We start from the raw sequence: 12,649 nt of genomic DNA on the forward strand, positions 1-12,649 counted from the left end.
CATGTGCCCCATTGATGGTTGCCTCTAGCCAACCAGCCGCTCTTCCTCACCTCTCAGCCCGCTCCACAATGTTCCGAATTGGGCTCTCAGGTGAATGATGGAGTCTCAGCAGGACTCTGGTCCCCACCCAAACCCTCCCAGGAGGAGCTGTTCCTTCTAGAATGGCAGAGACAGACAAGGGGCCCAGTACATCCTTACAATCTCGCACCATAGCCCAGGATGAACTGCTCCCCTGGATTCAACACCACAAATATATTAAGCTCCTGGTAGAAAGGAGTCATGGCATAGTTTTTCCATCTCCTGCAGAACCAACTTGGCATTATCCTAGACATATGGCAGCTGTTATCTCAATGCGCTGCATAGAGAGACCGGTTTCTTCATTTGTTAATGTTGGGTAGTTAGAATAGGGAAAAGGAGTCCAAAATGGCGGTGGCTAAAAGACAGGAAGGGAAAAGCCCGCGAAGATAGAACAGAGGAAGGTCAAAGGAAGGTCGGAGGACCGGAGTGAGGACTTCAGGTAGAATAGCGCCCCTGCCTAAGCCAATTTGCATAGGACAGGCCCAGGGGGAAGGAAAAACATATAAAAAGAGGAGCCAAAGGGCTCTCTCTCTCTCTTTCCTGCGCAATGGGGTGCTCTTCTCTTCGCGTCTTTGGATCAACATGCCCTCACGCCTCGAAGATGGATTTTCCTGCTATCTTCTAAATAAAATAGAGCTGTAACAATGAAATGTAACACTGATTTCTCTAAGAGCTATAACACAGTCTGTTCGAGACCTGAGAGTATAACATGGTCTTTCCAAGACCCGAGAGCTGTGAGGGGGCTTTAATGTTCTTCACTCCAAATCTTTGTTATGACGAGACAAAGAACCGAGGAGCATACACTTGCCTGACATTAAGATTTCTGTGTTTGAGCTTTCACTCTTTCAACATTAAATGTTTATGGATCTGCTTCTGTGGCTATAGTCCTAGGTTGCACACTCCAGGCATACAAAGATAAGTAAGGTGTGGTTTCTGCTGTTGAAAACCTTATATCTAATGATGGAAATATCCAGACCACGAAGAGGTAAGTCAGAATAAGTGTTTAAGAAAAGCATAATATAGTATTACAGGGACAGGGCCTTACAGATTAGGTATATATAAATATGTTTGGTTCCTTGAGCCCCACCCCTTCCTACTCCCAAGGCATTATAGATTAATGGCCTAAACCAACTCCTTTAGTCCTTTATCCTTGACCTCTAATGAATTTCAACAAAGATTAATTTCAAACCACAACTTGGTAACACAGAGGCCCAAGTTTATGCTTCAGAAAGTAAACCCCATTCTCACCGTTTAAAAAAAAAGTACATTGTCAAAGCTTGAAAGAACAGGTGTGATGGAAATATTCATTCTGCTTGTGGGAAACAAAGAAGCCAAGAACAAAAGAATTCTTTCTGGACTTCATCCCAAACACAAACAGATCTGAGAACACAGCCTGCTGGAAGAACAAGAGCCTGAGGGGTTGTGCTGAGTATAAATTCACTCCCATCTCTTCAAGTCTGCTTTTTATGTTGACTTTGACCAACAGGTGTATCCTGAACTAAATACACCTTGTTCCCCAAGTAGACTCCTTGCGTGACTCCTTTTACAAAAATGATTTTATTTATTTATTTATTTTGGCTGTGCTGAGTCTTTGTTGCTATGTGAGCTTTTCTCTAGTTGCAGGGAGTGGGGGCTGCTCTCGAATTGTGGTGTGAAGGCTTCTCATTGTGGTGGCATCTCTTGTTGAGAGGCACAGACTTTAGGGGATGTGGGCTTCAGTAGTTGCAGCATGGGGGCTCAATAGTTGGGGCACCTGGGCTTAGTTGCTCCATGGAGGGCTTAGTTGCTCTGCGGCACGTGGGATCTTCCTAGATCAGGGATTGAATCCATGTCTCCTGCATTGGCAGGTGGATTATTTACTGCTGAGCCCCTGGGAAGCCCTCCCCACATGACTCTTTTGACATTGGGAATTGAGACTTGTCTCTCAGGGGTGTTGAACTTCTCCTGTGTGTGGCTTTACCTGAGGTGAGCAGGGCTATGCACATCCCACTCAGAGCCCCAGATGCCTAAGGCAAGCTGGGCAGAAAGCAGCCATGATGGTATGACAGCCTTTGGATATTCAGTGTGTGGTCTTTCAGTAACAAGCATGCCCTAAATTTCTTTTTCTTTCTTTTTGTGACCGTAAATTAAGCAATGACTTATGTGATAAAATACAGAAAGCATAAACCACACATTTAAAAAAATTCCACTTACCAGTATTTAAAACTTTGATTTTCAAAAAGCATTTTTTAACAAAAAGAAAAGGCAAATCAACTATTGGGAGAAATTATTTACAAAGCATACCTGATTAAGGAACTCATCCAGAATATATAAAGAACACTTATACCTCAATAATAAAAACAAAAACCAACACTTAAAACCAGTGGACAAAAAAAACCCAGTGGGCAAAAATTTGAGCAGATAAAACTAAAATTAAAAAAAAATTTTTTTTTAGAAAATGTGGAAGAACATGTATCGGAGTCAGGCTCTGGATATCAGGAGAAGCAAAGACCTATGTCTAGATTTCAGCGCCTCTTCTCACTTCAGTAAGCTTTTTAAACCTCTCTCAGCTTCAGTTTCCTTAGAGTCCCTAAATCATTTGGTTAGTAGTAGAAATGTGATAAAGTGTACAAACTGCCGAACATAGTAAGGACTCAAAAAATGGCACATGTGCCCGCAAACACACACACACACACACACACACGAACACACATCTCCAGATTGTAGCAACAGTCACATGTGAGAAAAAAAAAATCAATGGAAGTGGAAAGTATTCTTTAAAAGTGTATTTGTTGTTGCTTTTGCTTTATTTCTTTGGCTGTGTGGCATGTGGGATCTTAGTTCCCTGACTAGGGACTGAACCATGACCTCTGCTGTGGAAGCACAGAGACCTAAACACTGGACCACCAGGGAAGTTTCTAGAAGTGTGATTTTGGACCAGCAGCATCAGCTTCTTCTAGGAACTTGTTAGAAATGCAGAATCTCAGTTCCTGGGCCATATCTACTGAATCAGAGGCTGCATGCTGGGAGCCAACACACGAGACCCTACCCATGACAAGGTCATGAGGGAGAAAACCTCACAGGCAAGGCGGATCAGGTTTTCAGGGGTTTCGAAAAGGCCAGCTCATGAGATGCCACCCATGACAAGGTCACGAGGAGAAAGCCTGACAGGCAAGGCAGATCAGGTTTTCAGGGATTTCGAAAAGCTGCCCCCGGCACTCACCTTAAAGATGATAATCTGTCTTTCTGATGCCTGCCTCAGTGGACTACTCCCTAATTTCTGTGACACAGGCAGAAGGCCTTCCCCGATCTCTTCCCAAATAAGAATCAACTTAGAACTTTAATCAATAAGTTTCTCAGGTGGTGGTATTTTATGAGATTATCCAGGGTGAAAGGAGTGTTTTAATTTAAACTCCTTTGCTGGTATTTTAGTTTGTTTGGCAAATGCATTTATGCCCTTGGTACTAATATGCATGATTGCTTATAATACCCTAGTCATAAAATAGCATAAAGAACCTGATCACATAAAAGCCCTAATAGACATAGAGCATTTTTGAGGGGTGAAGGCGTCCTATTAGAAAACATAAGAAAAATATTCTAAAGGTGGTTATTGGGTTGACGTTTGCTTGCTGTGTTTTTGCTTTTAATGTGCTAAGGTTGTCTTATAGAAACCATTGTTAATGTAGTTAAAGATCTAGAGAAATAAGAATTTAGCCCTAGTGTGGTAACAATGAAATGGTTGTTAATTGTCAGCTAGGAGTGCTAGGCAGGGGCTGCGTCACCAAAGTCGCAGAGTCAGTCTGGGGTAAACTTCTTAGATAAACGCAACTGACAACTTCTGCAGAAGGATTAATTTTTGTGTTAACAAGGTTATACTTCTACTCTGTACTGTTGCCCTATGAGACTGCTACCTTTCAGTTAAGGTCACCAGAGAAACAGAAAATAGGTTTACATTCACCTGACTTGCACATAAAATGTTAATAGGCCCCAAGGCCAGAAGATAATGTACAAGACCCTCATAAACAAAGAAGTATGCAGAAAACAACCTGGTTTCCTGAAGAACAAGCTGATGTAATGTTAAACTATCTTCCCCTTAGAAACGTACTAACTTAGGGTATAAAAGCTACGGTAAAAAATAAAGCATTGCCAGACTCTGCCAGACTCTGCACCCCCGTCTGGTCACTCTCTCTCTCTCTCTCTCCCTCGCAGACTTGGCCCTATCAAGGCTGGTCTCACGTGTCTTCTCTCTCTCTCTCACCAACGCCGTTCATCCTGAGGGTACCCCCTGGATCCTGCCGAGGCTGGACCCCGGCAAGTGGCGCCACGAACAGGGAACCCGAAGGTAATCGCCCCCCTCCCACCGCATTGTTCAGTCTTCGGGACGGCTAGGACCCCACTAGGGCGCCGCGGCCCCCCCGCATAAGATAGGTAGGGTGAGGAAAGTGGGTAGGCTTCAGGTTTTAGAACCCCACTAGGGCGCTACAGGCCCCCTACATAAGAAAGCTAGGGTAAGAAAGGTGGGTACGTTTCAGGTTCTTTCTTTCTTCTCTAAAATTAAGCCTCTTCCTTTCTTCTCTTTTTTTCTTCTTCTAATTAGTAACAAAAATGGGTAACAGTGAGTCAAAAGAAAGACAGCTTTTTATTAGAATCATAATGCAACTCCCTAACCGCAGAGGAATTAAAGTTAAAAAGACCAGTGTTCAGTCCTTTTCTACATTTGTCCAAGAGCGATGTCCTTGTTTTCCAGAAGAGAGCAGTTCTCCTGGGTTCCCTTACCCTCCTGCCCTGCACCCGGGTGCCCTTTCCGATGAGATCTCTTGCTTTGTCAGCACATGTGTCTCCTCGGACAGTTCATTTATAAAAGCCCAGTTACAGGCCCTGGAAGGGGTCCCCCTTCCTGCAACTGGTGGGGACTCTTCTTCGCTGAGACTGACATCCTGACCACTCGGGGTACTCAGAGGCCAGCTTGCCTGCCAATGGACCAGGCCCAGCGGCTGCAACTGGGACCCTTTTGTCCCTGGTCTCTTCCTGACGCGGACAACTGGCCAGAGTGCCCCGACTAGTAAGGAACAAGAGACTTTATTGACCCCTCTCCCCTTCCCTCTCTCTGTCCTCTCCTTAGCCCTTCCTATCCTTCCCATTTTTCTAACCCCCCGGTCCTGGACGCAGGAATTTGGTCGAAGGGCTTCAGCTTGAGCTGAGGATTGGAGACTGATCACCTCCTCTTGGCAGAGAACTCGGATTTCGGTAGGGCCGAGTTCCAGTCCTCCCTTCTCTGGAAGCCCAGGGAAAAGTCCCGTAATGCCTGGGTGTCTGCAGGTGGCAGGAGACGTCTGTAAGGCCACCCCTTTTGCCCCCCTTTCCCGCCTCCTCCTCCTCCTTCTTTTCCTTTCCTCCTCTTAAAACCTTTGAAGACATCTGAAGTTCTGTGTCTCTATAGAAGGTTTTCTGAGAGACTGTATTCTTGTATTTAAGGGAGAGTCTGATGAGGACTGCCAGGTTTATATGTGTGTGTTTTAACTCTGTGTTCTGTGTTGTGATTTTTGATGGCCATTTTGCTTTTTGTTAGAACTTGATTTTCTTTCCCTGTGCCTTGACACCAGGGCTCTCAGGAACACTTATCTGGACCATCTCTAACTCCTGAGACTGAGGGGAAAAGGGAAAAAGCCTTTAAATTTTTTATTTATTTCAACTTTTTTATAAACTAGTAAATTTTATATTGTAATATCTAATTCATGACCAAACTTAAAAAATGAAGCTAGATCTTGCACTGTGTCTGTCTAAATATGTCTTGGTATGTCTTTGTCTCTGGGTAATATTTTTTAGGTTAATTGGTAAATGAGCTCTATTTAATTGGCTTTAAAAAAAGGTAAGTGCTTACAAATCAAATAATTCTAAATTAAACAATAAATTCCAGGTTCAGGTAAACTGGAAAATATTCAGTATTAAATACCCGATATTAATGTTTGTTTGTTGACCTATCTAATATAGACATGTCTTAGAGTAATTAACATCAAGTAAAATATTTTCATTATGCCTAGGTTTATTATAAGTTAAATATTGTTATATTATAATATCTGTTACAAGTTTGTCAGCAAGGAAAGTACCTCAAGTAAAGAAACTTCAAAAAAAAAAAGTAAGTTAGATATGAGCTTTTGAACTTTATTAAGATTAAAAATGTCTGTCTAAAACAGTTTCTCTAGATTTTGGTAACCTAAATTTCTAAGGGTTGTGCTAAACTACCTTTAAGTATTGGAAGTCTATTGAATAATTAGGTCATTTCCAAATAAAATAAGATTTTGAAACATTTACTACTAAACACTGATTTCCCTTTACAGAAAAATTAAAGAGATTTGGGACTACAAATAAATAATGTTTGATGCCATCCTGAGATGTACGTTAGAATTTTTTTAGAAATTATCACTGGTATTTATGTTCACCAATCTATAGAATGCTAATATAAAAGTAAATTCTTGGTTTCTTAAAGAAAGTAGGATGTGTGTGTTCAGTAAAGAAGGTATGAAAAATGAAATTACATTTTATAAAAAAAAAAAGGGAAGTAAGTCTGACTTACAGGTGGCTGTTTCAGGATGGGAGAACAAAGTAATCGGTACAGAAAGTGTTAAGAAGGTTTGATGGAAAGTGCACTCCAAGGGAAGAGTTTTGTGCATAAATACAAGTTTTCTTGAGACGTTGAACTGCCTTTGATAATGGGTTTTAAGTTTCTTTACCTCTGAAGTGATCTGTTCTATGTTTACCTTTGAAATCTTCTTTTTTACTTTGGCTAAGTAAATATATTATTTCACAGTGATCCATATGATTCTACCTGACAGAGTACTATAAACCCTTTTGATATTTATTGACAAAACTGCCTACATAGCTCGACTTCTAGCTGACTTTGGGATGCTTCAGAGGGCCCCTGAGACATCCCAAAGAGCTATTAAACTACCTGAGTTCATTTGACATGTTAAATTGCATGGGAATTATTGTTGGAGGAGTGATAAATCTTCTCAGGTTATATTGTATGGTTGACGTTACTTATATAGATATTCTAAAAATTATGTGAAATTCTTGAAAATCTGATATGTCCTGGTAAAGTGTTGTCACTTATAATTTTAGTTATCATGTTAAAGTGTTACAAGTCACAGCAATGACCAGGCTACTTTGTCAATTACAATTTAATTAGATTTTAAACATGCCTTGTGTGGTTTCACTCTCATGCCTTTAGAAAAATACTGCTAGTTCCTCAAGATTTATAAAAAAGACTTTTCTAAGATTAACTGAAAAATTTTGTTTGTTGCTATCTGGTAAATTGGTAACAGACTGAAATTTAGTCTACTCTCTATGTTAAGAGAACAAAGTTTTCTTAGAATGAATCTTTCAATAACAGATTATGAATTTCTTTGCCTTTAAGTGATTTATATTCGTTTTTAAAATCTTTTGTTACTTTAGTAAAGTAAATACATGTAAAAGCTCATTCTGCTTCTACCAAAAATAACCCCTCACTGTTGGACTTGTGCTATCCTAATGTCTTAAAACTGACAACGCCCCTGCTTACACTTCTAAATCGTTTCAAGACTTTTGTACAAGGTTTCATATAAAACATAGCACATGTATCCCTTATAACCCACAGGGACAAGCCATCGTAGAAAGAGCACATCAGACCCTAAAAACTCAAATTTTAAAACTACAGGAAGGTGAATTTAAGTATACTTCCCCTCACCAGATTCTGCAACACGCTCTTTTGTGATAAACAATCTAAACACTGATTCATTTGGGGCTACTGCAATATCCGACATTGGAGTCCAGAGCAGCAGAGTACAAAACCTCTGGTTAAATAGAAAGACCTTCTTTCAGGACAATGGAAGGGTCCTGACCCATTACTAACCAGCGGCCGAGGGTGTGCTTGTATTTTTCCCCAGGGTGCTGAGTCGCCAATTTGGGTCCTGGGCAGACTGATTCGCCATGTCGCAGTCCCCCAGACATCCGGTTCCCCCATTGTTTCAACCACAAAAGAAGGAGGACACTCCTCTGCCCTTGCCTCCGCCGCCCACCTGGAAGGTCCAGCAGACTCCGAAACAACCGGCAGCGGAGATCCCGGAAGAACAAACGGAAACCACCAGGACGTCCTGCGCAGGCAACTCAACAAGCCTCCACACCCACATCGGGGCAAATGAAGTCGCTGTGCTGTCAAGCACAGAGAATAGCTTCTCTACAGGGATCCTCAGCCTCTCCTGAAAGGGTTTTTATTGCTATGCTTGCTTTACTGTCTTGCCAGGCAAGTGCTACTTCTTCTACATGAGAAAAATATTGGGCATATTTCCCTGATCCCCCGACCTTCCAAGTAATTACTTGGAACAATGACCCTATACGGGTCAACACAGACCAGCCTCATCTCTTGGAAGGATCCTATAGTTCTTATGATAAAGATCACTACCCCATCAATTTTAACTATACTTTTAGGGGATTAACGGATGACCTTCCCCTTTGCTTTAACTTCCCCATAGTCATACAAGCAATCTTATCACTCCCTCTAAGGAGGGGTGTGTTGGAGCCTCCAAGAAAGGAATTCTGTCAGATTCTCCAGCATGAAAATTTTCAGACAAACCAGGAGATCGGCTGGTTTGGATATTACAGGCCCATATGCCCGGGGTCCTTGACCCCTATAAATCCTTGTTCCTTAATGCTCCACCAAAATATCCAAATTGTATTGATGTTGCTCCTTCAGATGTTATATAAAAAATTATAGACAACCGCCTTGGATACCTGATATGAAAATCTTGTACTTATAACTCGAGAATAGATTATAGAATACCGGGAGGCGGAAACTATTTGGTACAAGACTGGAGCAATCCAAATCCAAGTCAGAATCCAGGATCTATTCCTGACCATGTCAGTAGGTTTAGCAATTGGAAAAATGATTCCCTCCCTTGGCCATTGGTGGCCAACAGATGGCGTTATAATCAATTTGTTCCCCCCATGTTGTCCTATACAACTAAGGGTAAAACTTTTTGGCAACCAGAAATTTGGAGAGCCCTTGCTGCCACCTCCATTGTTACTTTAACTCCAGAAAACGATTCCACCTATTCTGTGCTGGCCTGTTTACCCTCCCCTTAGGTTTTTTTGTTTACTAATGATTCAAAAAGGCTTCATATACAAATGAATTATTCAGGTGGACCCAATATAGTCTACTGTGAACCATGCATGCTCTCATCCTGTTTAACCCCTCAATATAATATTCGTTCTTTTGTGGTGCTGCAACGCCCACCTTATCTTATGGTGCCTGTCACAGTGAATGCCTGTTGGTATGACAATTACGGTTTAGCCGTTCTGCAACAACTATAAGATTTAATGCATTCCCTACGATTTGTAGGACTACTTATTCTAGGGATTTCAGCTTTGATAACTGCAATTACCTCTGTCACTGTGGCAGCGATATCATTGACTCAACAAGTACATATTGCTCAATATGTCAATGATATGTCAAAAAATGTGTCTTTAGCTCTAGCTATGCAAGAGATTATAGATAGGAAATTAGAAGGAAAAATAGATGCCCTAGAAGAAGCGGTCATGCATATTGGAACTGAGTTGCAGGCTTTAAGGGTAAAGTTAGCACTATCCTGTCACGCCGACTATTGGTGGATCTGTGTAACACCCCTGAAAGTAAATGACACAGATTACAATTGGGAAAGGATTAAAAATCATATTTCAGCTGTATGGAATAGCTCCAGCATTAGTTTAGATCTTGGAAAGCTTCATGGTCAGATAAAAATCTTAGAACATTCCCGCCTGGACTTTACTGCTGCAGGAGCTGCTCATGATTTTTTTCATACCTTTTCTAATTTTATTACTGGAAAAAATATCCTATTAACTATCTTCAGTTATGCTGCTATAGCAGCCCTAGTTTTACTTCTCATTATAATCCTTCCTTGCATTATCAGAACTCTCGGCAGAGCACGCAGAAGCTCGTGACTGAGATCCATCTGGCTGTCTTAAAAAGTAAAAAAAGGGAGAGATGCTGGGAGCCAACACACGAGACCCTACCCATGACAAGGTCATGAGGGAGAAAACCTCACAGGCAAGGCGGATCAGGTTTTCAGGGGTTTCGAAAAGGCCAGCTCATGAGATCTCACCCATGACAAGGTCACGAGGAGAAAGCCTGACAGGCAAGGCAGATCAGGTTTTCAGGGATTTCGAAAAGCTGCCCCCAGCGCTCACCTTAAAGATGATATCTGTCTTTCTGATGCCTGCCTCAATAGACTACTCCCTAATTTCTGTGATACAGGCAGAAGGCCTTCCCCGATCTCTTCCCAAATAAGAATCAATTTAGAACTTTAATCAATAAGTTTCTCAGGTGGTGGTATTTTATGAGATTATCCAGGGTGAAAGGAGTGTTTTAATTTAAACTCCTTTGCTGGTATTTTAGTTTGTTTGGCAAATGCATTTATGCCCTTGGTACTAATATGCATGATTGCTTATAATACCCTAGTCATAAAATAACATAAAGAACCTGATCACATAAAAGCCCTAATAGACATAGAGCATTTTTGAGGGGTGAAGGCGTCCTATTAGAAAACATAAGAAAAATTATTCTAAAGGTGGTTATTGGGTTGACGTTTGCTTGCTGTGTTTTGCTTGCTGTGTTTTTGCTTTTAATGTGCTAAGGTTGTGTTATAGAAACCATTGTTAATATAGTTAAAGATCTAGAGAAATAAGAACTTAGCCCTAGTGTGGTAACAATGAAATGGTTGTTAATTGTCAGCCAGGAGTGCTAGGCAGGGGCTGCGTCACCAAAGTCGCAGATTTTGTGTGGAGTAAACTTCTTAGATAAACGCAACTGACAACTTCTGCAGAAGGATTAATTTTTGTGTTAACAAGGTTATACTTCTACTCTGTACCTATGAGTACATCCCTATGAGACTGCTACCTTTCAGTTAAGGTCACCAGAGAAACAGAAAATAGGTTTACATTCACCTGACTTGCAAAAATGTTAATAGGCCCCCAAGGCCAGAAGATAATGTACAAGACCCTCATAAACAAAGATGTATGCAGAGAACACCCTGGTTTCCTGAAGAACAAGCTGTTGTAATGTTAAACTATCTTCCCCTTAGAAACGTACTAACTTAGGGCATAAAAGCTACAGTAAAAATAAAGCATTGCCAGACTCGGCTACACACCCCATCTGGTCACTCTCTCTGTCTCTCTCTCTCTCTCTCCCTCGCAGGTTTGTCCCTATCAGGGCTAGTCTCACGTGTCTTCTCTCTTTCGCGGACACCATTCATCCTGAGGGCATCCCCTGGGTCCTGCCGAGGCTGGACCCTGGCAGCTGCATTTTTCACAAGACCCCTTCCCCCCCGCCAGGGGATTCATTTGTACACAGGCCGACCCCAGAGAAATTGCGGATTTGGTTCCAGACCACAGCTATAAAGTGAATATTGGAATAGAGTGAGTCACACTTTTTTTTTTTTTTCGGTTTCCCAGTGCATATAAAAGTTATGTTCATACTATACTGTATTTTTTTAACTGTGCTATAGCATTATGTCTAAACAAATGTACATATCTTAATTAGAAAATACTTTATTGCTAAAAAATGCTTGCCATCACCTGAACTTTCATCAAGTCATAATATTCTTGCAATAGTAACATTAAAAATCACTTATCACCATAACAAATTAATAATAATGAGAAAATCTGAAATATCGTGATATTTACCAAAATGTCACAGAGACACAAAGTGAACAAATGCTAATTGGAAAAATGATGCTGACAAACTTGCTTGAAGCAGGGTTGTCACAAAACTACTATTTGTGGGAAAAAAAGAAAACAAAGAAACAGTGCAATATCTGCAGAGCACGATAAAACGAGATGTGCCTGTACTAAAACTAAGCTTGAGAAGCCAGATTTACAGTGAAAGCCCAACTAAACTACACCTGGGGCTCTGGGTGTGGCCCCAGGTTCTCCCAGGGTTTGCTGAACAGGCACGAAATGCAGCATCTGATGTTTAAAAAGCAGGTTGAGCAAATGGTTATGTGCAGGAGGGTGTGGGGCCAGAACAGAGAAAGGGAAGAGGAGAGGGAATCAGGGAGAATTCTAAGTCCATTTCCTGTGTTGAATCATTTACACCGACCCCCTTAGAGAGAGGAATTCCTAGGATGCAAGGCATCCTCCAATCTCCAAGATTAACCAAGTACTAATGGATGGAGCCCCCATCCCCGCCCCACCCTCACCAAAAGAGCTGCGCTAGTGTTTATATGACATTTTCAAGACACAAATTGCTGGACCCTATTCCTGGGTGGGGCAGGAGTGGGGATTACTTGTAGGATGATGAGGGAGGTAATTTTGTTCCAAATTCACATGCTAAGTATCTTCTATATTTCAGTTACAGAAATGAAATTTCCTTTGCATTAAAGTCTAACAGATTGACTCATGTTGACTTATCCCCGCAAGGCTAACGAACTTACTTAAATGAAAAGAGAGAGGAGACTTTCATCCCAGGCTTCTTGGAGGATAAACAAAGTGAACCACAACATGGCCCACTGCTGTTAAAAACTGGGGCAAATTCTAGAAAAATCTGTGTCAGGGTTTGACTTAG

The 12,649-nt window shown here is 41.4% G+C and overlaps 1 protein-coding gene across 2 annotated transcripts in view; it reads right to left on the minus strand.

Moving 5' to 3' along the window:
• The window catches only part of LOC133059588 (glutathione S-transferase A4-like), a 40,556-nt gene that overhangs the window by 13,934 nt on the left and 13,973 nt on the right, over nt 1-12,649 (minus strand). The gene's annotated exons all lie outside the window — the stretch shown is intronic.

Source organism: Dama dama, chromosome 7, assembly GCF_033118175.1.
Source record: "Dama dama isolate Ldn47 chromosome 7, ASM3311817v1, whole genome shotgun sequence".
Classification (NCBI taxonomy): Eukaryota; Metazoa; Chordata; class Mammalia; order Artiodactyla; family Cervidae; genus Dama; species Dama dama.